Source organism: Phaenicophaeus curvirostris, chromosome 9 (assembly GCF_032191515.1).
Source record: "Phaenicophaeus curvirostris isolate KB17595 chromosome 9, BPBGC_Pcur_1.0, whole genome shotgun sequence".
Classification (NCBI taxonomy): domain Eukaryota; kingdom Metazoa; phylum Chordata; class Aves; order Cuculiformes; family Cuculidae; genus Phaenicophaeus; species Phaenicophaeus curvirostris.
This window is the reverse complement of record NC_091400.1, coordinates 31,546,536-31,571,860: the sequence shown is the minus strand read 5'-3', so window position 1 is coordinate 31,571,860 and position 25,325 is coordinate 31,546,536. Positions and strand designations below refer to the sequence as shown.

The 25,325-nt window shown below is 46.7% G+C and overlaps 5 non-coding genes across 5 annotated transcripts; all 5 read left to right on the top strand.

Annotated features, from left to right (window-relative positions):
• The first annotated feature begins 981 nt into the window (after window positions 1-981).
• Window positions 982-1,100, top strand: LOC138724414 (5S ribosomal RNA). Its single transcript, XR_011338044.1, has one exon. It is a non-coding gene; the product is annotated as a 5S ribosomal RNA (ribosomal RNA).
• A 1,717-nt stretch (window positions 1,101-2,817) lies between these two features.
• On the top strand, window positions 2,818-2,936 carry LOC138724413 (5S ribosomal RNA). Its single transcript, XR_011338043.1, has one exon. It is a non-coding gene; the product is annotated as a 5S ribosomal RNA (ribosomal RNA).
• A 1,713-nt stretch (window positions 2,937-4,649) lies between these two features.
• Window positions 4,650-4,768, top strand: LOC138724418 (5S ribosomal RNA). The gene has a single exon (XR_011338048.1). It is a non-coding gene; the product is annotated as a 5S ribosomal RNA (ribosomal RNA).
• Window positions 4,769-6,481: 1,713 nt separating this feature from the next.
• Window positions 6,482-6,600, top strand: LOC138724407 (5S ribosomal RNA). Its single transcript, XR_011338037.1, has one exon. It is a non-coding gene; the product is annotated as a 5S ribosomal RNA (ribosomal RNA).
• A 1,714-nt stretch (window positions 6,601-8,314) lies between these two features.
• LOC138724399 (5S ribosomal RNA) lies at window positions 8,315-8,433 on the top strand. The gene has a single exon (XR_011338029.1). It is a non-coding gene; the product is annotated as a 5S ribosomal RNA (ribosomal RNA).
• The last annotated feature ends 16,892 nt before the right edge of the window (window positions 8,434-25,325 follow it).

Genomic DNA, 25,325 nt, shown 5'->3' with positions numbered 1-25,325 from the left:
AGCCCCCTCACCAGCTTCGTTACTCTCCTCTGGACTCACTCCAGAGCCTCAACATCTTTCTTGTGGTGAGGGGCCCAGAACCGAATACAGGATTCAAGGGGCAGTTTCTCGTAGCATTCTGCTTAGGAAACTGTCAGCCTCTGGGCTGGACAGGCAGACAATCTCCTGGGTAGAAAACTGGTTGGACGGCTGGGCCCAGAGAGTGGTGGGAAATGGAGTTAACTCCAGCTGGAGGCCAGTTCCAAGTGGTGTCCCCCAGGGCTGAGTGCTGGGTCCAGCCCTGTTTCGTGTCTTTATCAATGACCTGGAGGAGGGGATCAAACGCATCCTAAGTAAGTTTGTGGATGACACTAAGCTGGGTGGAAGTGTGGATCTGCTGGAGGGCAGGGAGGCTGTTCAAAGGGATCTGAACAGGCTGGACCGTTGGGCTGAGACCAGTGGGATGAGGTTTAACGAGGCCAAGCGCCGGGTCCTGCACTTGGGGCACAACAACCATGTGCAGCTACCGAGTAGGAGAAGTCTGGCTGGAAAGCTGCCTGGAGGAGAAGGACCTGGGGGTGTTGGTTGACAGTGACTGAACATGAGCCAGCACAGTGCCCAGGTCCAGGTGGCCAAGAAGGCCAATGGCATCTTGGCTTGTATCAGAAATGGCGTGGCCAGGAGGTCCAGGGAGGTTATTCACCTTCTGTACTCGGCACTGGTGAGACGGTACCTGGAACCGTGTGCTCAGTTCTGGGCCCCTCACCACAAGAAGGATGTTGAGGCTCTGGAGCGAGTCCAGAGAAGAGCTATGAAGCTGGTGATGGGGCTGGAGAACAAGTCTTCGGGGGATCAGCTAAGGGAGCTGGGGTTGTTTAGCGTGGAGAAGAAGCGGCTGAGGGAAGACCTCATTGCTGTCTAGAACTACGTGAAAGGAGGCCGTAGAGGGGAGGGAGCTGTGCTCTTCTCACAAGTGTCAGGGGGTGCTGGGAGGCAGCAGGTGCCTACGGCCACACCACCCTGAGAACGCCCGATCTCGTCCGATCTCGGCAGCCAAGCAGGGTCGGGCCCGGTTAGTACTTGGATGGGAGACCGCCCGGGAATACCGGGTGCTGTAGGCTTTTGCTGCCCTGGGGGTGCCATTTGGAGGCTGCGCTGCTCTGTCCCCACTTTTTGTGGAGCCCGGGAAGAGAGGTGCGCAGGGAGGGTGTAGTTTCCGGCATTCTCCTTCTCCTGGGAGCCTAGACTGGTTTGATCTGGAAGGGAGCTTCAAGAGACTTGACTTGTCAGGCCTCTGCCATGGGCAGGGCCCCCTCCCACCAGAGCTCCAAGCTCCAAGCCCCGTCCAGCCTGGCGTCGACCACTTGCAGGGATGGATGGGGCTTCTCTGATCAAACTGTTGCAGTGCCCCTCCAAAGCCTGCTTGGGAACAACTTCCTCCTTCAGTCTAGTCATAGAACCACAGAGTGACATGGTTGGAAGAGACCCACCGGGTCACCAAGTCCAACCATTCCTATCAAACACTAAACCCTGCCCCTGAGCCCCTTGTCCACCCGTGCCTTAAACACCTCCGGGGAAGGGGACTCAACCCGCTCCCTGGGCAGCCTCTTCCAGTGCCCAATGACCCTTTCCGTGAAAAAGTTTTTCCTACTTTTCAGCCTAAACCTCCCCTGGCGGAGCTTGAGGCCATTCCCTCTTGTCCTGTCTCCTGTCACTTGGGAAAAGAGGCCAGCACCCTCCTCTCCACAACTTCCTTTTAGGTAGTTGTAGCGAGCAATGAGGTCTCCCCTCAGCCTCCTCTTCTCCAGGCTAAACAACCCCAGCTCTCTCAGTCGTTCCTCATAAGGCCTGTTCTTCAGCCCCCTCACCAGCTTCGTTACTCTCCTCTGGACTCGCTCCAGAGCCTCAACATCCTTCTTGTGGTGAGGGGCCCAGAACCGAATACAGGATTCAAGGGGCAGTTTCTCGTAGCATTCTGCTTAGGAAACTGTCAGCCTCTGGGCTGGACAGGCAGACAATCTCCTGGGTAGAAAACTGGTTGGACGGCTGGGCCCAGAGAGTGGTGGGAAATGGAGTTAACTCCAGCTGGAGGCCAGTTCCAAGTGGTGTCCCCCAGGGCTGAGTGCTGGGTCCAGCCCTGTTTCGTGTCTTTATCAATGACCTGGAGGAGGGGATCGAACGCACCCTAAGTAAGTTTGTGGATGACACTAGGCTGGGTGGAAGTGTGGTTCTGCTGGAAGGAAGGGAGGCTGTTCAAGGGGATCTGAACAGGCTGGACCGTTAGGCTGAGACCAGTGGGATGAGGTTTAACGAGGCCAAATTCTGGGCTCTGCACTTGGGGCACAACAACCCTGTGCAGCTACCGACTAGGAGAAGTCTGGTTGGAAAGCTGCCTGGAGGAGAAGGACCTGGGGGTGTTGGTTGACAGCGACTGAACATGAGCCAGCACAGTGCCCAGGTCCAGGTGGCCAAGAAGGCCAATGGCATCTTGGCTTGGATCAGAAATGGCGTGGCCAGGAGGTCCAGGGAGGTTATTCACCTTCTGTACTCGGCACTGGTGAGACGGTACCTGGAACCGTGTGCTCAGTTCTGGGCCCCTCACCACAAGAAGGATGTTGAGGCTCTGGAGCGAGTCCAGAGAAGAGCTATGAAGCTGGTGATGGGGCTGGAGAACAAGTCTTCGGGGGATCAGCTAAGGGAGCTGGGGTTGTTTAGCGTGGAGAAGAAGCGGCTGAGGGAAGACCTCATTGCTGTCTAGAACTACGTGAAAGGAGGCCGTAGAGGGGAGGGAGCTGTGCTCTTCTCACAAGTGTCAGGGGGTGCTGGGAGGCAGCAGGTGCCTACGGCCACACCACCCTGAGAACGCCCGATCTCGTCCGATCTCGGCAGCCAAGCAGGGTCGGGCCCGGTTAGTACTTGGATGGGAGACCGCCCGGGAATACCGGGTGCTGTAGGCTTTTGCTGTCTTGGTGAGGGTGCCACTTGGAGGCTGCGCTGCTCTGTCCCCCCTTTTTGTGGAGCCCGGGAAGAGAGGTGCGCACGGAGGGTGTCGTTGCCCGCATTCTCCTTCTTCTGGGACCCTAGACTGGTTTGATCTGGAAGGGAGCTTCAAGAAACTTGACTTGTCAGGCCTCTGCCATGGGCCGGGCCCCCTCCCACCAGAGCTCCAAGCTCCAAGCCCCGTCCAGCCTGGCGTCGACCACTTGCAGGGATGGATGGGGCTTCTCTGATCAAACTGTTGCAGTGCCCCTCCAAAGCCTGCTTGGGAACAACTTCCTCCTTCAGTCTAGTCATAGAACCAGACAATCACCAGGTTGGAAGAGACCCACCGGGTCACCAAGTCCAACCATTCCTATCAAATGCTAAACCCTGCCCCTGAGCACCTTGTCCACCCGTGCCTTAAACACCTCCAGGGAAGGGGACTCAACCCCCTCCCTGGGCAGCCTCTTCCAGTGCCCAATTACCCTTTCCGTGAAAAAGTTTTTCCTACTTTTCAGCCTAAACCTCCCCTGGCGGGGCTTGAGGCCATTCCCTCTTGTCGTGTCTCCTGTCACTTGGGAGAAGAGGCCATCACCCTCCTCTCCTCAACTTCCTTTCAGATAGTTGTAGAGAGCAATGAGGTCTCCCCTCAGCCTCCTCTTCTCCAGGCTAAACACCCCCAGCTCTCTCAGCCGTTCCTCATAAGGCCTGTTCTTCAGCCCCCTCACCAGCTTTGTTGCTCTTCTCTGGACTCGCTCCAGAGCCTCAACATCCTTCTTGTGGTGAGGGGCCCAGAACCGAATACAGGATTCAAGGGGCAGTTTCTCGTAGCATTCTGCTTAGGAAACTGTCAGCCTCTGGGCTGGACAGGCAGACAATCTCCTGGGTAGAAAACTGGTTGGACGGCTGGGCCCAGAGAGTGGTGGGAAATGGAGTTAACTCCAGCTGGAGGCCAGTTCCAAGTGGTGTCCCCCAGGGCTGAGTGCTGGGTCCAGCCCTGTTTCGTGTCTTTATCAATGACCTGGAGGAGGGGATCAAACGCATCCTAAGTAAGTTTGTGGATGACACTAAGCTGGGTGGAAGTGTGGATCTGCTGGAGGGCAGGGAGGCTGTTCAAAGGGATCTGAACAGGCTGGACCGTTGGGCTGACACAAGTGGGATGAGGTTTAACGAGGCCAAGCGCCGGGTCCTTCACTTGGGGCACAACAACCCTGTGCAGCTTCCGACTAGGAGAAGTCTGGTTGGAAAGCTGCCTGGAGGAGAAGGACCTGGGGGTGTTGGTTGACAGTGACTGAACATGAGCCAGCAGTGGCCCAGGTGGCCAAGAAGGCCAATGGCATCTTGGCTTGTATGAGAAACAGCGTGGCCAGGAGGTCCAGGGAGGTTATTCACCTTCTGTACTCGGCACTGGTGAGACGGCACGTGGAATCGTGTGTTCAGTTCTGGGCCCCTCGCCACAAGAAGGATGTTGAGGCTCTGGAGTGAGTCCAGGGAAGAGCAATGAAACTGGTGAAGGGGCTGGAGAACAAGTCTTCGGAGGATCAGCTAAGGGAGCTGGGGTTGTTTAGCGTGGAGAAGAAGAGGCTGAGGAGAGACCTCATTGCTGTCTAGAACTACGTGAAAGGAGTCTGTAGAGGGGAGGGAGCTGTGCTCTTCTCACAAGTGTCAGGGGGTGCTGGGAGGCAGCAGGTGCCTACGGCCACACCACCCTGAGAACGCCCGATCTCGTCCGATCTCGGCAGCTAAGCAGGGTCGGGCCCGGTTAGTACTTGGATGGGAGACCGCCTGGGAATACCGGGTGCTGTAGGCTTTTGCTGTCTTGGTGAGGGTGCCACTTGGAGGTTGCGCTGCTCTGTTCCCACTTTTTGTGGAGCCCGGGAAGAGAGGTGCGCACGGAGGGTGTCGTTGCCCGCATTCTCCTTCTTCTGGGACCCTAGACTGGTTTGATCTGGAAGGGAGCTTCAAGAAACTTGACTTGTCAGGCCTCTGCCATGGGCAGGGCCCCCTCCCACCAGAGCTCCAAGCTCCAAGCCCCGTCCAGCCTGGCGTTGACCACTTGCAGGGATGGATGGGGCTTCTCTGATCAAACTGTTGCAGTGCCCCTCCAAAGCCTGCTTGGGAACAACTTCCTCCTTCAGTCTAGTCATAGAACCAGACAATCACCAGGTTGGAAGAGACCCACCGGGTCACCAAGTCCAACCATTCCTATCAAATGCTAAACCCTGCCCCTGAGCACCTTGTCCACCCGTGCCTTAAACACCTCCGGGGAAGGGGACTCAACCCGCTCCCTGGGCAGCCTCTTCCAGTGCCCAATTACCCTTTCCGTGAAAAAGTTTTTCCTAATTTTCAGCCTAAACCTCCCCTGGCGGGGCTTGAGGCCATTCCCTCTTGTCGTGTCTCCTGTCACTTGGGAGAAGAGGCCATCACCCTCCTCTCCACAACTTCCTTTCAGATAGTTGTAGAGAGCAATGAGGTCTCCCCTCAGCCTCCTCTTCTCCAGGCTAAACACCCCCAGCTCTCTCAGCCGTTCCTCATAAGGCCTGTTCTTTAGCTCCCTCACCAGCTCTGTTGCTCTTCTCTGGACTCGCTCCAGAGCCTCAACATCCTTCTTGTGGTGAGGGGCCCAGAACCGAATACAGGATTCAAGGGGCAGTTTCTCGTAGCATTCTGCTTAGGAAACTGTCAGCCTCTGGGCTGGACAGGCAGACAATCTCCTGGGTAGAAAACTGGTTGGACGGCTGGGCCCAGAGAGTGGTGGGAAATGGAGTTAACTCCAGCTGGAGGCCAGTTCCAAGTGGTGTCCCCCAGGGCTGAGTGCTGGGTCCAGCCCTGTTTCGTGTCTTTATCAATGACCTGGAGGAGGGGATCAAACGCATCCTAAGTAAGTTTGTGGATGACACTAAGCTGGGTGGAAGTGTGGATCTGCTGGAGGGCAGGGAGGCTGTTCAAAGGGATCTGAACAGGCTGGACCGTTGGGCTGACACAAGTGGGATGAGGTTTAACGAGGCCAAGCGCCGGGTCCTTCACTTGGGGCACAACAACCCTGTGCAGCTTCCGACTAGGAGAAGTCTGGTTGGAAAGCTGCCTGGAGGAGAAGGACCTGGGGGTGTTGGTTGACAGTGACTGAACATGAGCCAGCAGTGGCCCAGGTGGCCAAGAAGGCCAATGGCATCTTGGCTTGTATCAGAAACAGCGTGGCCAGGAGGTCCAGGGAGGTTATTCACCTTCTGTACTCGGCACTGGTGAGACGGCACGTGGAATCGTGTGTTCAGTTCTGGGCCCCTCGCCACAAGAAGGATGTTGAGGCTCTGGAGCGAGTCCAGAGAAGAGCAAAGAAGCTGGTGAAGGGGCTGGAGAACAAGTCTTCGGAGGATCAGCTAAGGGAGCTGGGGTTGTTTAGTGTGGAGAAGAAGAGGCTGAGGGGAGACCTCATTGCTGTCTAGAACTACCTGAAAGGAGTCTGTAGAGGGGAGGGAGCTGTGCTCTTCTCACAATTGTCAGGGGGTTCTGGAAGACAGCAGGTGCCTACGGCCACACCACCCTGAGAACGCCCGATCTCGTCCGATCTCGGCAGCTAAGCAGGGTCGGGCCCGGTTAGTACTTGGATGGGAGACCGCCTGGGAATACCGGGTGCTGTAGGCTTTTGCTGTCTTGGTGGGGGCGCCATTTGGAGGCTGCGCTGCTCTGTCCCCCCTTTTTGTGGAGCCCGGGAAGAGAGGTGCGCACGGAGGGTGTCGTTGCCCGCATTCTCCTTCTTCTGGGACCCTAGACTGGTTTGATCTGGAAGGGAGCTTCAAGAAACTTGACTTGTCAGGCCTCTGCCATGGGCAGGGCCCCCTCCCACCAGAGCTCCAAGCTCCAAGCCCCGTCCAGCCTGGCGTGGACCACTTGCAGAGATGGATGGGGCTTATCTGATCAAACTGTTGCAGTGCCCCTCCAAAGCCTGCTTGGGAACAACTTCCTCCTTCAGTCTAGTCATAGAACCGTAGAATCACTAGGTTGGAAGAGACCCACCGGGTCATCAAGTCCAACCATTCCTATCAAATGCTAAACCCTGCCCCTGAGCACCTTGTCCACCCGTGCCTTAAACACCTCCAGGGAAGGGGACTCAACCCCCTCCCTGGGCAGCCTCTTCCAGTGCCCAATGACCCTTTCCGTGAAAAAGTTTTTCCTAATTTTCAGCCTAAACCTCCCCTGGCGGGGCTTGAGGCCATTCCCTCTCGTCGTGTCTCCTGTCACTTGGGAGAAGAGGCCATCACCCTCCTCTCCTCAACTTCCTTTTAGGTAGTTGTAGCGAGCAATGAGGTCTCCCCTCAGCCTCCTCTTCTCCAGGCTAAACACTCCCAGCTCTCTCAGCCGTTCCTCATAAGGCCTGTTCTTCATTCCCCTCACCAGCTTCGTTGCTCTTCTCTGGACTCGCTCCAGAGCCTCAACATCCTTCTTGTGGTGAGGGGCCCTGAACCGAACACAGGATTCAAGGGGCAGTTTCTTGTAGCATTCTGCTTAGGAAACTGTCAGCCTCTGGGCTGGACAGGCAGATACTCTCCTGGGTGGAAAACTGGTTTGATGGCCGGGCCCAGAGGGTGGTGGGAAATGGAGTTAACTCCAGCTGGAGGCCAGTTCCAAGTGGTGTCCCCCAGGGCTGAGTGCTAGGTCCGGCCGTGTTCCATGTCTTTATCAATGACCTGGAGGAGGGGATCGAACGCACCCTAAGTAAGTTTGTGGATGACACTAAGCTGGGTGGAAGTGTGGATCTGCTGGAGGGCAGGGAGGCTGTTCAAAGGGATCTGAACAGGCTGGATCGTTGGGCTGAGACCAATGGGATGAGGTTTAACGAGGCCAAGCGCCGTGTCCTGCACTTGGGGCACAAGAACCCTGTGCAGCTACCGACTAGGAGAAGTCTGGCTGGAAAGCAGCCTGGAGGAGAAGGACCTGGGGGTGTTGGTTGACAGAGACTGAACATGAGCCAGCAGTGTGCCCAGGTGGCCAAGAAGGCCAATGGCATCTTGGCTTGTATCAGAAACGGTGTGGCCAGGAGGTCCAGGGAAGTTATTCTCCCTCTGTACTCGGCACTGGTGAGACGGCACCTGGAATCGTGTGTTCGGTTCAGGGCCCCTCACCACAAGAAGGATGTTGAGGCTCTGGAGCGAGTCCAGAGAAGAGCAATGAAGCTGGTGAGGGGAACGAAGAACAGGCTTTATGAGGAACGGCTGAGAGAGCTGGGGTTGTTTAGCCTGGAGAAGAAGAGGCTGAGGGGAGACCTCATTGCTGTCTAGCACTACGTGAAAGGAGGCTGTAGAGGGGAGGGAGCTGTGCTCTTCTCACAAGTGTCAGGGGGTGCTGGGAGGCAGCAGGTGCCTACGGCCACACCACCCTGAGAACGCCCGATCTCGTCCGATCTCGGCAGCCAAGCAGGGTCGGGCCCGGTTAGTACTTGGATGGGAGACCGCCTGGGAATACCGGGTGCTGTAGGCTTTTGCTGCCCTGGGGGCGCCATTTGGAGGCTGCGCTGCTCTGTCCCCCCTTTTTGCGGAGCCCCGCGCAGAGAGGTGCGCACGGAGGGCGCCGTCCTGCCCGCTGCAGCCCCCGGGGCAGCTTTCATCTTCTGCCGGGCGGCCCCCGCGGTCCTCGGTGTCTCCTGGCTGGTCTCCAGCCCCTCCCTGCGCCCTCCCCGCCCGCTCCAAGCGCCCCGTGCCAGGCCCGGCCCCCGCTCCTCTCCGCCGCGCCCCCAAGGCCCCGGTGAACGCTCCCCCGGGGCCGCCGGGACCGCCCCCTCCCGCCAGGCCCCGCGCGGGCCCGGCCGGTGCCGGGTGCCGGGAGCCCCGCGCCGCCCGCCCCGGTCTGGGCCCCGCCCCTCAAGAAGGATGTTGAGGCTCTGGAGCGAGTCTAGGCAAGAGCGACGAAGCTGTTCAAGGGGCTGGAGAACAAGTCTTTTGAGGAGTAACTGAAGGAACTGGGACGTGATGTAGTGGTAGGAATGGTTGGACTCGGTGAAAAGACTCGATGGTTCTTTTCCAACCTGGTGATTCTGTGATTCTGTGATCAGGAACCCGACGCAGGCTTCATTCACTTGGTGATGTTTCTATTGACTAGGGCAGGACCATGATTCCAGTAGCCAAAGCCTAATGGTTGGACAAGTCTTGCAAGTGGGAAGAATGCAATTCTGCTCGGTTCTAGGCTGCTATTAACTTTGTGTGGTACAGAGCAAGTCTTATAAACTGTCTCTGCCTGTATTTTATAAGATCCAAAGTAAAAGTGTACATTTTTCCACTTTAGAAAGTGTTGCAAAGAAAGAAAGAAATATATAAATGCTAAGATAATTTTATTACATTCAGACTATTTGCTTTAAAGGAATTACTCTTATAGGAAAGTTATTTTTAAACACTATTTCAGTCGTTGCAAATGTTCTCTTGCACATTCAATTAAAAATCACGTGTTGTGTAATTTATAACTTAAAAAATAAATTTCACTTACTAGTCTTTCATGTTTAGTATTTTAGTATTAGGTACAAGACTCCGAATATGAGTTGTAGGTAAACCATAAAATTAGTAATTTTAGTTTCCAAGGGATTGTGGAGTTTTCCTGCGATCATGCAAGGTTCAGTCCAGCCCCAGGGGAGTTCATCCCTGACTGTTATCTGGTTGATCAGTAATAGGGGCAGATTTAGACTAGATATAAGGAGGAATTTCTTCACCATGAGGGTGGTGAGGCCCTGGCCCAGGTTGCCCAGGGAAGCTGTGGCTGCCCCATCCCTGGAGGTGTTCAAGGCCGGGTTGGATGGGGCTTGGGCAGCCTGATCCAGTGGGAGGTGTCCCTGCCTATGGCAGGGGGGTTGGAACCGGATGATTTTTAAGGTCCCTTCCAACTCAAACTGTTCTATGATTCTATGACTATGATCTGTAGCACATCCAGCAGTAGTGGGTGCAGGCTGAGGCAAGTCAATTCCCATGGCCAGTGGAGGGAAGTGGAAATAGATTTCTTACCTGAAATAAGGGGATTTACATTGCAAGAAAAGCGGTGCCTGCTCATGATGAGAGTCAGGTTAATGGTCGTTACTACTGTTCAAGTCTGCCTTCCGAAAGGCACTGTTGTGGCTTGTCCTGTGCCAGGGAAAAGTCACCCATCTCCTGCTGACAGTTCCTTAAAACTAGAAGCCTTTCACCAGTTAGAAGACTGCTTCACTTGAATGCACTCTTCTCTGTTGCTTCCTCTGTGCCACCATCAGATGAATTATAAACAGGTGCATGTCAGTGTATCAGCTGCAAGGTGCCACTGTTTGTCATCTCTCTTCTACCCTTGGATGCTTTTGAAAAATGGGAAGGGCAGCTCGGGTGGTGAGTGTCTCAGGTGCACACCAAGTTAACTCCACCAAGCCTGACTGAATGGTAAAAACGTGCAGAGAAGGGTCTCAGTGTTTGATCCTGAACTCCGAGGATGATAATGGGGCTTTTGGTTCGGTCGGAACTCCTGGACTCAGGCCCTTCTGCAGAACTACAGCTCTGTGCTACCGTTGCTGCTGAACCTTTCCTCCTTATTCTTGTACTGGTACCCGCACAAGCCTTTGAACGCAGTGATATACGGCAATCACTGAGTGATAGAAGTGTCAGAATACAGTGATGAGGCTACCTTATACTGCTTCTGAAGTGTCTGAGGAGCTGAAACAGCATTTCCTTGTGTTGCAAGCACAATACAATGTGCCTTTAGCCCAGAGCTCCAGAGAGGTCCCAAAGTGCTGAAAAGACAGACAAACAGCTATCTGGCTCATGACTGAAATACCGCAGGTAGAAAGCAGAAATGTAATACAGCACCATTGTGAAGCAGTAATGTTCTCATATTTCATCATTTTGAGATATCTCAAAATCTGCTGTCAGTCAAGACCTGCTTGCCAGGGTTCCTGTTTTGAACATCACACAAATATTTTTGTCACCTCTTCCATCAATTTAACAAAAAGATATCACAAGACTTTCAGTTTATCCTTTCCTGCCTGATCTTTTTCCAGGCTAAACAAAAGAAATGTCTCATCTAGATGCCAGGCTGTACTTCATTTTGACTTTATCTCTCCCAGTGCAGAGCCTTCTCCTCCCCTTGCAATCCCCAGTTCACCAGTGCACCTGAAATGACAGCTCCATCTTTCTCCTTCCCCATCTTCTATTTATTCTGGATGATGCAGAGACCTCTGTCACATGAGGAGAAAATGAAAAAGGTAATTGTGAGAGGAACACAGTGTGTTTTTCTCCTTGGTTTGAGCACTCACTTTTTTTTCTTTGTTTGTATAAATTATACATCCTTGCTCATTCACTTTGCACCTTCAGCATTGCTTGTGCATCCTGATGATAAAAATAGCTGACTAACTCTGGTTGATAAAAGATCTGAAAAAAGAGTGTCAGTGGGAGTGTGACTGCCCTATTTTTTTTGGTTAATTAAAATGTGAAAGTTTCCTCTATCTCAAGCCCTCTGTGATTTTGTTTCTTTCCTTCCAAAATACTGAACTTCCAGTGTCACACATGTTTGTGTTAAAACAGGGACCCCTAAGCCATGTAAAACCAAGTGTCACTGGTCACAGAGCCCTGGGGAGACAGGCTGGCAGGGGATGGGGAGGTCTCTGCCCCAGCCTACTCCCAACAGGTCCCTCAGGGACCTGTACAGGGGGGTTGAGCATCTCCAAGGATGGAGCACCACAGCTTCCCTGGGCAGCCTGCCCCCGTGTCTGACTGTCCTCACAGTAAAAATTGTCTTTATTGTGTTCAGATAGACTTTCCTGTACTTAATTCATGCCATGCAAGAGTGGTACTTTACTCGCCATGTAGCCCCTTTACTTTATGGGGTGTAGGATTTTTCTCATTGCTACTCCAGCTGGTCAAAACTATTCTGTAGTTATAATACTGACATTAAAAAGTCAAATCCGGGATCTCATCCCAAATCAACTCACCTCCCTGGTCAGCATGGTGGTTGGGGACCCTCAGTTAAAATGATCCAGCTCGATATGGTCTGCTGTGAAAACTCTTACAGATTTGCTGTCATATTAGCTAACTTTACTTTTCACTTCCAGCATCTTGCGATGCAGATGGTCTTTCGAGTCTGGTTGCCTCTAAATGGGAACCCAGGTGGCTGAAAATCAGTTTGGTTCACAGAGAGGCTTTGAACCTGACAATATGCCTGGCGTACTGTCAATGCCTTGGGCCACCCTGGGACTGCATCAGCTGGGTAGAGATTTGAGACTGATACACATATGCACTATTACTCTTTTTGTGTTCTGGACCAATCTGGCATTTTTTTCCTTTCTTTTTTTCCCTGAAAGTGAAGAAAGAAATGTAAAAAAGAAGGTCTTGCTTAATAAGCAACAGTCCTTTTTGCAAAATGAAAAGTGAATGGTAAAAAGTAGCACTGGAAACTCAAACAAACCTATGTGAAGCTGAAAGAACATGTTCATTTAAGTCCCAAACCCAGTATATCACAGGTGAGACTTCAGCAGGTTTCAATAATGGGGTGGAAGCTTATGTGGACAATAAAAATGTTCAGTCACAGAGTTGTTAGTAATAAAGTAATAAAAAGAAATAAAGTCCAAGACTTTCAAAGGAAATCAAAAAATCTGTATTTCAGGTAAGAAACCTATTTCTGGATAACAGGATTGTAAAGAAGTTTTTTAAGTTTTCTCTTCTTGAAATTATTTTTCACCTGTATCTGCACATTTCTCCTTGGCACCTCTGAGAATGGCCAATTTCAACAAATTTCTGCTCATGTGGGTTTGAGACTTTAGTGTTCTGTGTATGTTCAGGCAGCAACTTCAGATGAATCATTTGCTTACAGCAAACTGCAGTGCTATTAACAACATCTTATAAAGCGTAAGAGGAATCCTTGGTCTTCATGGTTCCTGGAGAAGAGGAAAATGAATCTGTTTTCACCTATGGGACGACATGAGGAAGCATCTTATGAGACTGAATATTAGATGACAGCAAAACATTGGTTTTAGGGCGATATTAGAATGCAGACTTTCACAATCAGCTTTTACGATGGTGTCAATTCAAACATTGCTGTTAAATGATATAATCAGGTCCCTTAGACAAGTTGTTCTGAGGAAAACCGTGAATTTCAACCAAGGCACCAGCAAAAATAATTAAATAGCTTAACTGGGAAATCTAGAAAATGTACAGTAGGAATAGACTAGAAGAAGTGCTATCAAACTTTTGGAAATATGTAGTTTTATCAGTAGAGAAAATCTTTACCTATCATTTACATCTCAGGTCAGGAGTGGAATTTTTGTATCTTGGGCATTCAGGCTGGCTTGCGTGGGTACAGCCAGCTGCTGGGTCTGTGGATTGGGAGGAATTTCTTTGTGGTATAACAAGATGAATTCGAGAGGGTTTTTTAATCTCAATCTGGTGGTCAGCCAGTGTAATTCTTGAACTGGAATCAAGTGGCTGTAGCCCAGGTGACCTGCTGGAGCAATCCTTCTGGATGTCTGGGACATGTCTGTTTAAAAACTCTGTTTTCTTTTACTGTTACTTCCTTTATACTTTTCACTTTCAGGTACATCTTCAGAAAAAGAGTAAGAAATTTCAATCTTGAGAAGGTTTTGAAAGGCAGAGGTTTCTGAAGTTGTGTCTGTTCGCTGCTCTTACATTAAGGTCTTGCTGAGATGATAAAAAGGAAGGTCTTGGGCAGGTGGTTATGGTAGAGAAGCCAAAACACCCAGAAGATGGAAAGCAGCTATGGTCTGCAAGTAATGGTGAACCAGAGCGATGTGTCATTTGTTTCTTGTTGCAAGTAGTAAGAGGAATCATTTTATATATTGATAATCTCTTACAACTGCTGTGAAGTGTAGGTATGAGGTACCAGGTGCTTTGGCACAGTGCCTCAAATTTCTTCAAAGGAAATGAATGAAAGTATTTCAAAATGAGATGGGAAACTTGAAGAAATGCTGAATTTCAGCTAATTAGAAAAAAAAACCCAACCCTCTCTAATGGGAGTGGGTTCAATGTCTTAGTCCCTTATGATGTTTGCAGAGGCGGATTGCTCTTTATTTAAAGAAATTCAGTTGATTAGACATTTTACTGCACAATATAATAGTTATGTGGATAAATGCATAGTGCCTATGTTTAACATAATGTCATTTTTTTTGCATGTGTTCAGTTTTTCATTTCTTTCATATTCTAAAACTAAATATTTTGAAAAAAAACAAAGACTCTATAGAAAGAATATAACGTTGAGCACCCTTCTAGCAAGATGTGCTAACTCACAATTTAAAAAATTGGCTTTACTCTCCAATTTGTTATACGACAAAACATTCTCTTTGCTCCTGTCCCAGGGGAACAGACATTCATTCAAGTGAGGTTTTATTCCTAGTGGCTTCAGATCAATATATTAGAAGAATTCTTAGAATAATGAGGAAAGACTCTTACATCCCCAGAAAAAAAGCAATATATTGGAGGAAAAATAGCCATAGAAAAATTGTCAGAAGGGCAATTTCCAGCTAAGGAGAACATATATTAATCTCTGCTCCAAAAGTCAAGTGTTCTTATTGCTGTATGCTTATTGTTCAGTATTGAATGTCCTCAGGTTGCTATTAATTTAAGTCCCATGCTTTTGAAAAACTAAAGAGAAACCGTGTGTTTATAAATGTCAGGAATTCAGAGTCATAAAACAGTTAAGTCCAAATATTCCTATTCTTAGATCTCCCCCATGCACACGCAGACATTTCTCAGAATAAGGATATGGCTTTAAAAAAGACACAACTAATTCACAACAGACAAACAAATCAGGTCTCTAGAAAGTTTTGTGGATGGTTGTGCGTCCTCTGAATGATGCATATATTGAAGCCAACTATTATTAACACTTGTCCATAACTTGGTAGCAGTAGTTCAGATTTTGGGACTGTGAACTCTTAAGTGCTTCATGAACACAGAAGAGAAATGGCATTTTGAATAAAATAGTTTAAAAGTTACTGTGGTTCTCCTTTGGAAGCTTGACTGTTTTAATAATCTATGTATTTAGCTTATGGGGTTTCTATTAAATGAAAAAAAGTAAGAACTAACTGTAATGATGACAGCACAGGAAGAAAACTTCTCCTTTATCATCCTCCTCCTGGATTTAAATAACTTATTATGAGGGCTACAAAGATGATCAGAAGGCTGGAGCACCTCCCATACAAAGACAGGCTGAGAGAGTTGGGGTTGTTCAGCCTGGACAAGAGAAGGCTCTGAGGAGACCTTATAAGGTCCTTCCAGTACCTGAAGGGGCTACAAGAAAGCTGGGGAGGGACTGTTTGCAAAGGCTTGTGGTGATAGGACGAGGGGCAATGGGTATGAACTGGAGAGGGGCAAGTTTAGACTAGACATGAGGAAGAATTTCTTCCCTATGAGAGTGGTGAGGCCCTGGCCCAGGTTGCCCAGGGAAGCTGTGGCTGCCCCATCCCTGGAGGTGTTCCAGGCCAGGTTGGATGGGGCCTTGGGCAGCCTGGTCTAGTGGGAGGTGTCCCTGCCCATGGCAGGGGGTTGGAACTGGATGATCTTTAGGGTGTCTCTCTACCCAAACTATTCTATCATTCATGTTTCTATGATTCTATGATCCTGTCTCTACCTGAGGCATAAGATCCGGTCTCCTAGGTACATAACAGTACCATAATATAATCTTACACTTAAGAGGGATGAAGTCTGTTTATTCAAATTTTAAACTTGTTCCTCATAGAAGCAAGGAACATTTGGACAAAACCTCATTCCTAGAAATCATTTCCTATGAGAAAGTATTTGTTTAAACCCAGAGACTTAACCAAGCCAAGCATGGTTATGACTGATTTGGACTAATGTTAGTTTTCAAAGTTGAGAAGCATTTTGAGACTAATCTTCACAGTGTTTACTCTACATCTCATAAGACCTTTTACCCTGGGGAGGGCTTAACCCTGCAAGAATTTGTGGAATACTATGAGAATTATTCTGCTTTTCACAATTTCCTTAATAACCCAGGCAGTGATGCGGAAGAGTAGGATTATTCTAGACAGATCCCAAGAAAATGCTTGTACATGTTAATGAGAAGAAAAAGCAAGCACTGGCGTTGTTCAGTCTAGAGACAAGAATCCCAAGGAGAGACATGAGAAGTCTTTAATTATGTAAGAGCATATTGCAAAGAACAAAAGCATTAAGCTGTTATCCATGTCCACTCAGGGCAAAGTGAAAATGCATGGTCTTAAATTACAGCAAAGAAGGATTCTTTAGTTATTAATAAATGTTTTCTGCCATATTTAAGAGCATCGGGGCACTGGAACATCTTGTCCATGGAGGCTATGAGTCTGCATCCTTGCTTTGAGAGCTGGTTGGAAAACGTGTATGAGGAACAGTTCAGATCTATATGAACTCACTGAGAATATGGAGCGATTTAGAATCATAGAATCATAGAATAGTTTGGGTTGTAAGGGACACTAAAGATCATCCAGTTCCACCCCTGCCATGGGCAGGGACACCTCCCACTGGATCAGGCTGCCCAAGGCCCCATCCAACCTGGCCTTGAACACCTCCAGGGATGGGGCAGCCACAGCTTCCCTGGGCTTTAAAGGATTTAGAGACACTTTCAGTGCCTTGTCCTGCTAATACCTGACTCTTATTTCTCCTGTATTTCAGTTATATGTTTAGTAGTTAAACATGACCTGAGATGAAAAGATCCTTAGGTTGTGTAAGTATTAAATAATGAAAATCTGGGACAATCCTGTGAGGCCATTATTCCCATTTTACAGATGGGAGAACTGAGTAAGACAGATAAGGTTCCCAGAGGCTGTGGTTTCAATGGAGCCCAGGAGTGCTGACTCCTCTGCTTTTCCCTTCCCTACAACCAGACACTTTTATTTTCCTCTTACTACTTCTGCAAAATAGTCCCTTACTTGCTATCCAGAAAAGACTTGCTCCTCTTTACAGTGATAAATAGAGTGATCTGAAATCTGGGAAGAACTCGTCTCTGATGCAAAGGAGTAAATGGATCTGGTGGGAAGGATGAGTCCAAGCATGTAGGGAAGCAATGGGTAATTTCCTGTTAAAAATAGCAAATGGAAAAAACTGATTGAAAAGACCAGAGAAAAAGGTAGAATTACTCGTGTTAGCATGGTGCCTTTTCAAGTGTGATCTTTTTGTGTCTTAGAAAGTTTGTATGCTTTTCAGACATGGTGACAGCCTATCAATAATAGTGATAAATTACTATTTTTTCCAGATATTGTATTTACATGCATCCTTTTGGCGTCAACTCATTTGAACTCCCCATGAGGGAAACCAGTTTTATATTTCCCTCAGAACAACGATCTCAGAAGTCAACAATCTTTTTCCCCTTGGCGTTTGAGCTATACATGAAAATAATAATAATAATAATAATAATTTTAAAAAAAGCACTGTGAAGGAAATTATTTTGTAAAATGCCTTGTTTTGGCCAGATTAAGACTAATTTTTCATTGCTTATTGGTCTGCCATGCAACTCTCTTCAATCAGCTCACTCGCCTTTAGGAACCCTACGTGAAGAGTAAGTGCATAGAACTTTAAGCTCCATTTCAGTAATTATCAGGTCTTTCAACACTGGAGTCAGCTTGGATTACTCCACGTGTTCAATCCCCTTTGTAAAACACTTACATATAAAAACAGCGATGGTATCTGGTTTATAGGTAAAATGGTAATATTTAAGCCCTGACTCTTAAAAATTTTGTGAGGTCATCAGGTACTTAAATAACAACACTCAGCCATAGCAAGTGCCTGTTGACCTCAGTAGACTTAAATTTCTCTGAAAGATGAGCAGAAAGAGTTTTGGGATGATAGTTCAGCTCTGCATTGGGTGGTTTGTGTTCATGCAGGAACGCATCCCCAGTACTTGTCTTGGAGGACTGACAAATTCTCAGTGTCTGAATAAGAGGCTTTGCTGCCCTGCCTGGTGGCTTCCTTCCCCTGTCTTCCTCTTCAGATCATTTTATGAACTGAAGATTAAGTAACAACACCTCACCAAACTGCTTTGAGGACGTAATCCCTCCATCTCCAAGGGGAAGCTCCAGCATTTCTATATCCCTAAAAGGGGTCTGTGCCACATCCCATCTCTGATGCAATTTCAAGATTCCACAGCTGGAAAATGATCTTCTATCACACCTGAATCAAGAAAATAATGGTAATAAATACAACTTACAAAAATTTGTCTGGCTAATTAAAAAAAAAGCATTTGATTCTTAACCCCCTAATCCGACACTAAGCAATTTGCAGGTTGTGCAGTGGCTGAGCTTGGAAGGCATTAGGGCTGTCACTGCTTTGCTCCATGCTTCTTATTTCTAATTTGACAATCTCAGGTTGAAAAGCAACTAAGCAACAGTTCTTCATAATGTTTTTCTTCCGCTTTTCATGATACAGTGATTTCTTCAGCTGATGCTTAATAGCCATTGCTTCAAGTGCCTGATTTCTTACACTTTCAAGCAGAGCTGTGAGTAAGGAAGTGGAAAACCAACAGTAAAAGACATTAGTGCATAAGGTTTATCACAATGCCTTATTTTGGAGGCTCAGTAGAGCAGAATTTCAGTTAATGCAACTGGAAAACTTCTTAGAGGGAATTTCAGTATGCTTTAACTAGCTGTTGAGGGGAATGGACTTGAAAAGTAAATAGGAAACAAAAGTGGAAAAAAATCTACAGTTTTTACACATATGCTGTTGCAGAAGGAAAAAGCACACCAAATGGGTTGAGACGTGAAATGGCAGTGCAGTCACAGCTTCTTATGTTCCAGTATGGAGTAAGGTAAATTCAGAATTTCAAATAGTGACATCAACAAGTAAAGAGAGAAAGAGTTTATTTTGGGGGAAACTCTTGCATTCTTGGATAGAAAGACTGGTCTGTCCTATCACAGGCAAAACCCATTCCTGATGCCTTTGAACAAAGCATTGAGAATCCTGGGGCAGAGGCAGCAAGAGCCTTGGCTGTTTGACTGCTGAGATGAACAGGAAGGCTGAGGACTTAGTCATCACACAGCAGTGTAAATCTCTGCGATGGCTACATTCAGGGTCTGCGGGAGACAAGCAAAGTTTGGCCATTTATTATCAAAATGTCCTATGGGACAGGTGATTATTTTTTATTTAAAGCATTATGAACTATTAAAACTGTGAACTGTGACCATACGTGGTCTCAGATTATCTCCTCTACCCATATGTGTATTTGTAACCCAGCATTAAGGAGTTTCAGAGCCGTTATTAGCAGTTGTCAGTAATTGACTTTCTGGCTGCACAGGGCAGGGGGATGCTCTTCTTTAACCGTTGACAGAGTTTGTGGAGAAACGGATGACAGGCATTCCAGTAAGAGATTGCCAGCACGGCTGCTCTTTGTTAGTGCTTTGGGACTCCTGAAGGGTCTTCCAGAATGGAGCAATAACGTGCTTGTCTTGGTGTCACGACAGGATGAATAAGGTGCTACCTGACATAGAAAGGAGATACCAGCACATCTTATAGGTATGTTTATGGGACCTGAAACCTTGTTCTCTTTGATCAGTCTCGGAAGAGGCATTAGGGGATGCTGCTGAGTGCCAGGATGGATGAAAGGGCCATATTACACTCCTCACCAATTATTATAAATGAGATAATAAAACAGGGAAGTTGTTGAGTGGGCAAATAAAGAGAAAGTCGAGTGACTAATGAGATTGCCATGTCTCTCCAGGTAATTACTTCTGATTTCTGTGAAATAAATGGTGTAATAAAGCATTTCACTACCCCTTTCTCTCCAGGGTGCAGAGCTGACTGCATCAAGCTTCCCTCCAGGGTGGCTGAAAGTATTTAGGTCCGCAACTCAGGGTGTTGTTCACAAGGAGGAAAAAAACAGAGTCGCATGAGGAGATGTCAGTATCTGACAAGTGCCGACAAATGCTAAATCACAATTCCTTCTCTACATACAAAGCTGTTGTTAAGTAATTGGATGTATTTTACCTCTTTATACCTAACTTTCCACTTGTGGGAGAATATCAATTTACCTGTCATGCAAATATAATATATCCCATGTGCTACAGAAAATTTTAGATTCTTGGAAGATCAGAGCTATATAAATATATAAACATGCAAATTATGCAGGTCAGAAGGCAAGTCTAATAAGTATTCCTATGAATTCTCCATCTCTTTACTCATAACAAGTGGAATTTTCCCCTCACTATTGGAAAAGAGCAAATCTTGCTTTGTTATTTGGTATTGTATGTGAGCTCATTAACTGGTTCATCAACTATCCCAAACAGCTCAGCGTGTGCCATATACGTGGGTTGTATCAGAGCCAAGTGAAATGATATTCCATTTTCCTAAAGGCTCCATTATCCCATTTTCTGTAAGAGTTCTAGGCTGTCATCTTGCTTTTAAATTAAAGGTCAATCAGTAAAGAGAAGAGGGGATGTCATTGTCACCGTTTAATGGTAATGTACCTAAGCAGACCCACCTTTGAATGCAACAACCATACTAAGCTGTGGTTAGCAGGAGTGCAAATTGCAGTGATTTGCATTTAAGCTGTGCCTCATGCTTTTGCAAAGGTTTTGGAAATTACCCCCATCTTTCCCTTTCCTGTAAATTTAAACTAATATCTTAAACAAGATTTCTTTTAATCCTGTGCCTTGAGATGCTGTGTCAGTCACACCCGTGCTGCCTGAAAGTGTTTGGCTTTCACAGATGGAGACTGACCATTCTGGGGCCCTGGTTGCTCTCTACTGGGAAGCCTGCCCCACCATTCCTGACTCTGGACAATGTGATCGATATCCCACCCTTTGGGAATGGTGCCTGTGGCTTTTCTTCATTGAGAGCCCTGGTGCGGCAGCTGCCTTTGCTCTGCTGCCCGGGAGCTCCTCCTGCCCCGGTGTGTTGAACATCAGCCAAGGAAGCAAACAGGAGCACCTTAAAATTGTCCTTTCTCAGAGCTGTCATTGTTCTCCATCTTTTTCTGAAGGAAAAAGAAAACCGTTCATTCACTGTTTGACCTTAAGGGCTCAACTCTGCAATAAGAAACTCGTGGCTCAAAGAGATTCTGCTGCCGCCTGGTTACTTGTTGGTGTCTCTCTCTCCTGAAGAGATGTTAACCTGACTTTTCTTCCAGTAATGCTTTTCTTCTCCTTTTAAAATAAATCTTGAGTCTGTATGAGGAGCCTCGAGCAGGGGTTGCCTGTCCACAGCTTTTCCCATGAGCTCCAGGAAACAAACAAGTTGTGGTACAAGACAAAATATCTTGGCTTGCCTTCTTCCCTGGACACCTCAGCATGCATCCTTTTTTTTCCTGGTCTGTAACAAAAAATGAGATGGCCTGTTTCATACCCTTTAACAAAGTAAGCAAGACAAAAGGAAACAGTTGGCACATGTACATCTAAACAACCTTTAAAACTGCTGAATTCAGTGGATTAATTGGACCTTCCAACCTGGTTATTCTATGATTCTATACTCTAGCAATCACAGATCACAATGGAGGGAATATGTGTAGCACAGTTTATGCAGAAACCGCTTTAACTAAACTCAGCAAAAGCCTTTGGTTAGTGCAGCAGAGGCCTGGTTACAAAAAAAGGCTGCATCCATATCAAGTTGAACACTCTGCCTTGTTCCCAGATAGCCCTCTTTCATGTGTCATTATACACTCATTTACTCTAAATTAAATATACAGCTTGAGAATTAACTCATGGTTGTGTAAAGTTATCTCTGAGATCCCACTGGCACCTTGATATCGTGAGGAACATGGCACTGAGAAATAAACCTGAGTCAGTGGGACCTCTGTTCAGTTAATCTTGTGTTTCTGTAAATAAAAAGGCCTGAAGAGGCCACTCTGTTGCATTTCTCCCACCCTTGCCTCCTCTGATTTGCCCATCAGCCAAACTAGAAATCAATCCACATGCTTTATGTATTAAAAACTAATTTATAATAGTGACACACATCAAAGCTATAACCTGTCACAACACCTCCTGGATGTACAACATGTGTGATGTGATGATGATCTAGTGTTACTGGAAGATGCATTTTATTTTATTAAAATAAGAACAAATTGGATCAGATCACTTTGTTGAAGTGGTTAGACTGTACTGAAGTCGTTGCCTCTACTGAAGTATTTGGCTCTTAATTTGAGATTTAATTCCCGACATCAGATAGGAATATTAGCAGTGGGACTTTTTACAAAGAAAGGTAAGTTTTTAAATAAACTGTGGTACCTGATTAAAACTTCATTATCCCTATCCTGTTCTTTTCCTGAAAAGCTGCATGTAAGTTTGTGTGGCTTTGAGCAGGGCTTTGCAGTTTAGCTGCAGTCCTGGCATTCCACCATCCCCACGCAGTCTGGGGTGGATATTTCCTACAGCTCACACCTTGTGAACCTTCTGCTATTTTAGACTTTTCCACTTTTTGTCTAAGGCTTCCCCCCCCACGCCGATTTTAAATATAGCTTTTCCATATCTTGCTGACAATGTTGTGAATCATGATTCATTGCTGACATTACTTTAGCAGGTACAGGACTAATGATATTACTGCCCCTCCGGAGCTCAGTTTTCTCTTCCTTTCCCTTTTTCACACCCACCCAGACACCTTCCTTCCTCGACTCCAATCCCTCCCCACAAAAGCTCTAGGGAAGGTGATGCAGGTTTAAGGCTGCTGTCACAGTGCTTTTTGTGGCTGTCCCTTTGTGCCAGGTCAGAAGCTGCTTTTCTGCTCCACATTAGATTTTTAAGTTCTTCCTTTGACAATCTGTGAAATGGAGCTAAGGAAAACAGATTTGTAAAGGATCCAGATACTGTCACATGGTGAGAAATGGGGAACTTTCTGGCACCTTTTAAAATCAGGCTATTCCTAGAAATCTGAAATCATAGCACACAGCACTGTGATGTGAGAACAAGTGGAAAAAAAAAAATGACCAGTATAGAAAATATTAGCAATTTGCTTACATATGCCATAGAGGAGGCATCTATATATATTGCCAGGTTCAGGTGAGGCAGTTTTTTCTCACCTAGATTCAGAGAGAGTTTGGTTACAGTTAGAAGTAATCACTGATGGGCTCTTTGAATTTAACTGACTTTTTTTATTTGTCTATGAACAGGCAAGAAGTTAAAAATTTCTTGATATATCCATTGTCTGTGCTCCTAATGTGCTGTCAATCACACACTATAAATCTGGTTATTCTCCCAATACAAGATCTATTCAAGGCTTGTAAATTCCTCAGGCCATGTCTTGCTTCAGCTGAATAGTATTGGGAGTAAAGTTTGAGGAGGCAGAGGTGGGGTTAGGATGTGATAAAACTTGATTGCATACAGGTGGGTTTTAATAAGTCCTGAGCTTTGGGTGGAGTCTAGAAATAGGTGAGGGTTACAGTTAGGTCAGGACTAGCAGGTCAGGGTTAGGTTTGACAAAATGCAGTTGGATGAATTTAACTGAAGGCAGCCTTGATCATTTTGGATTATTTCTTTGACCAGATGGAGCTGAAACCTGCTTGCCCTTTCTGTGGTGCTCAGTGAAAGGGAGCTCTGAGCAGCTGTGTGAAAGGGGCTTGTGGGACGACATGTGCACACAGAGACCAAGCTGAGGGATGGAGAAGCCTGGTAAGAGCCCTTTCCCTCAAGTGAGTCCTTTTTACTGGGAGTCTTGTTAGAAGCTGTAAGTATCTAAGTCATTTTTGCTTCTGAAAACAAGGAGTCTGGGCTACTGCTCTGTTTTGTTTCTTGACTGATGACTTCTAAGCTGTCTGAGCTTAAAGTGATGATGAATGTGGAGTGGATTTCTAACAAGGCAAGCTTTGTTCCTCTCAAACTTCCTTTTTAACATTCAGCAGCATTCATGTATCACAGCAGCACGCAACTGTCTTAAAAACACCACAGAGCTTTAACTTATTTAAAGAGAACCTGTCTAGTAAGACCTGGAATGGCAGTCTCTTACCTCACTGTGAGATTGGTGGCTGCCAGAGAACATGATGCATCAGCCTATGGACTTTGTAAATAAGAAAATAGCACTGAAAGGCTCTGCCTTACTGGCTCCCCCTCCAGTGGCTGGTGCTTGCTGGGGCAATGCCTGAGAGCAGCCCTTGCTGAGCAAAGTAAATGGCACTCTGAACTGCACTAGTGGCTGCTTTTATATATTTAGATTGGGATCTTTCTGTTAAATAGATCTTGAGAGGATTTAGGAAGCTAGCAGTATGTGGGTTTGCATTGATGTGACCTACTTGACCCAGAACGACCTTACAGACTATTATTTAAAAACTGGTAGAAGATGTAGCAAAACTTCCCTTGTGGTTGGTAAACACATGTGTCCTCCTTGACCATACAGGGAGTTACTAAACCTTTTATTCTCTATAAAGGATAAATCTAAAGGTAGGTTTTCTGCTTGTTGCCCAGACAAAGGCTTTTTGAAAACTTGGCTTTTGGAGATAGAAAAATGCCAGAAAAAGTACTTCATAACCTCTTTATATTTAGAATACAGATACTCTATGATTGAATCTGGTTTAGTGTACATTGGTTTTCCAACAAGCAAATTCCTCTGGTTTTGTTTGAGCAGGTGCTGTAGTTAATTATGGGCATGGTGCATCTTGCTGCACCTGCGACTTACACACTCTTTGGCCTCAATAGCAGTGTCTCTGTTTACCATTTCAGTATTTGTGCTTTCATCCCTCTTTCATAGCTTTGATGATTTTTACTGTATTGAACTACACTTGCCTGCCTCTTGTAAAATGTGCTTGAAATACGTTATGCAGGGATTAAACTGCTGAAATTTTGATTATGAAATGTCACCATCAGACAAGAATTATGTAGCACAATGTGCAAAATACTTGAGGTCTCTGCTACTTGAGTAGCAATTTCAGTTGGGGAACTTCTTTTCCCATGGACACTTGGAGACTTTGCTTTAAGGCTTCTCTAGTGCCTGCCAGGATAACTGGTGCAAGGTTCATGCAGGCTATGGCAGGTGCGTTCAGCAAAGATATCTTTAGCACAGAAATTAAATTCTTATCTTCCTTCAGCTGTTTTTAAGGGCTAGCACTTCAACTTCAAGTGTGATTAAATCACAAAACAAGAAATTGAACAGGTTGGTATGTATTAAACGTACCTGATGAAAACCCTGAGCCACTGGAAACAATCTAAAGGAAAATTTTTGAAGAATGATTCTTTCCCCTACTCCCTGTGATGGGTTATTTTAACATTGGCAGCTTAAGTGCCAAGTGCAGAGTGCTGCTCCAACTCTTATCTCACAGATATCTGAGAGTGAAGTTCAAACAATGTTAATTTGAACAGGCTGGATTTCAGCAAGACTTTGGTATTGATTGTTATCCTTCACGAGAAATACGTTTTAGATGATGGGGAATTTTGTCCAGTATTTGCTTTGAAAAACATGATGAGTCTTGCAGCATTTTAAATGTACTTCACTACAATAGAGCTTCTTTCTCTTAAGGCACGA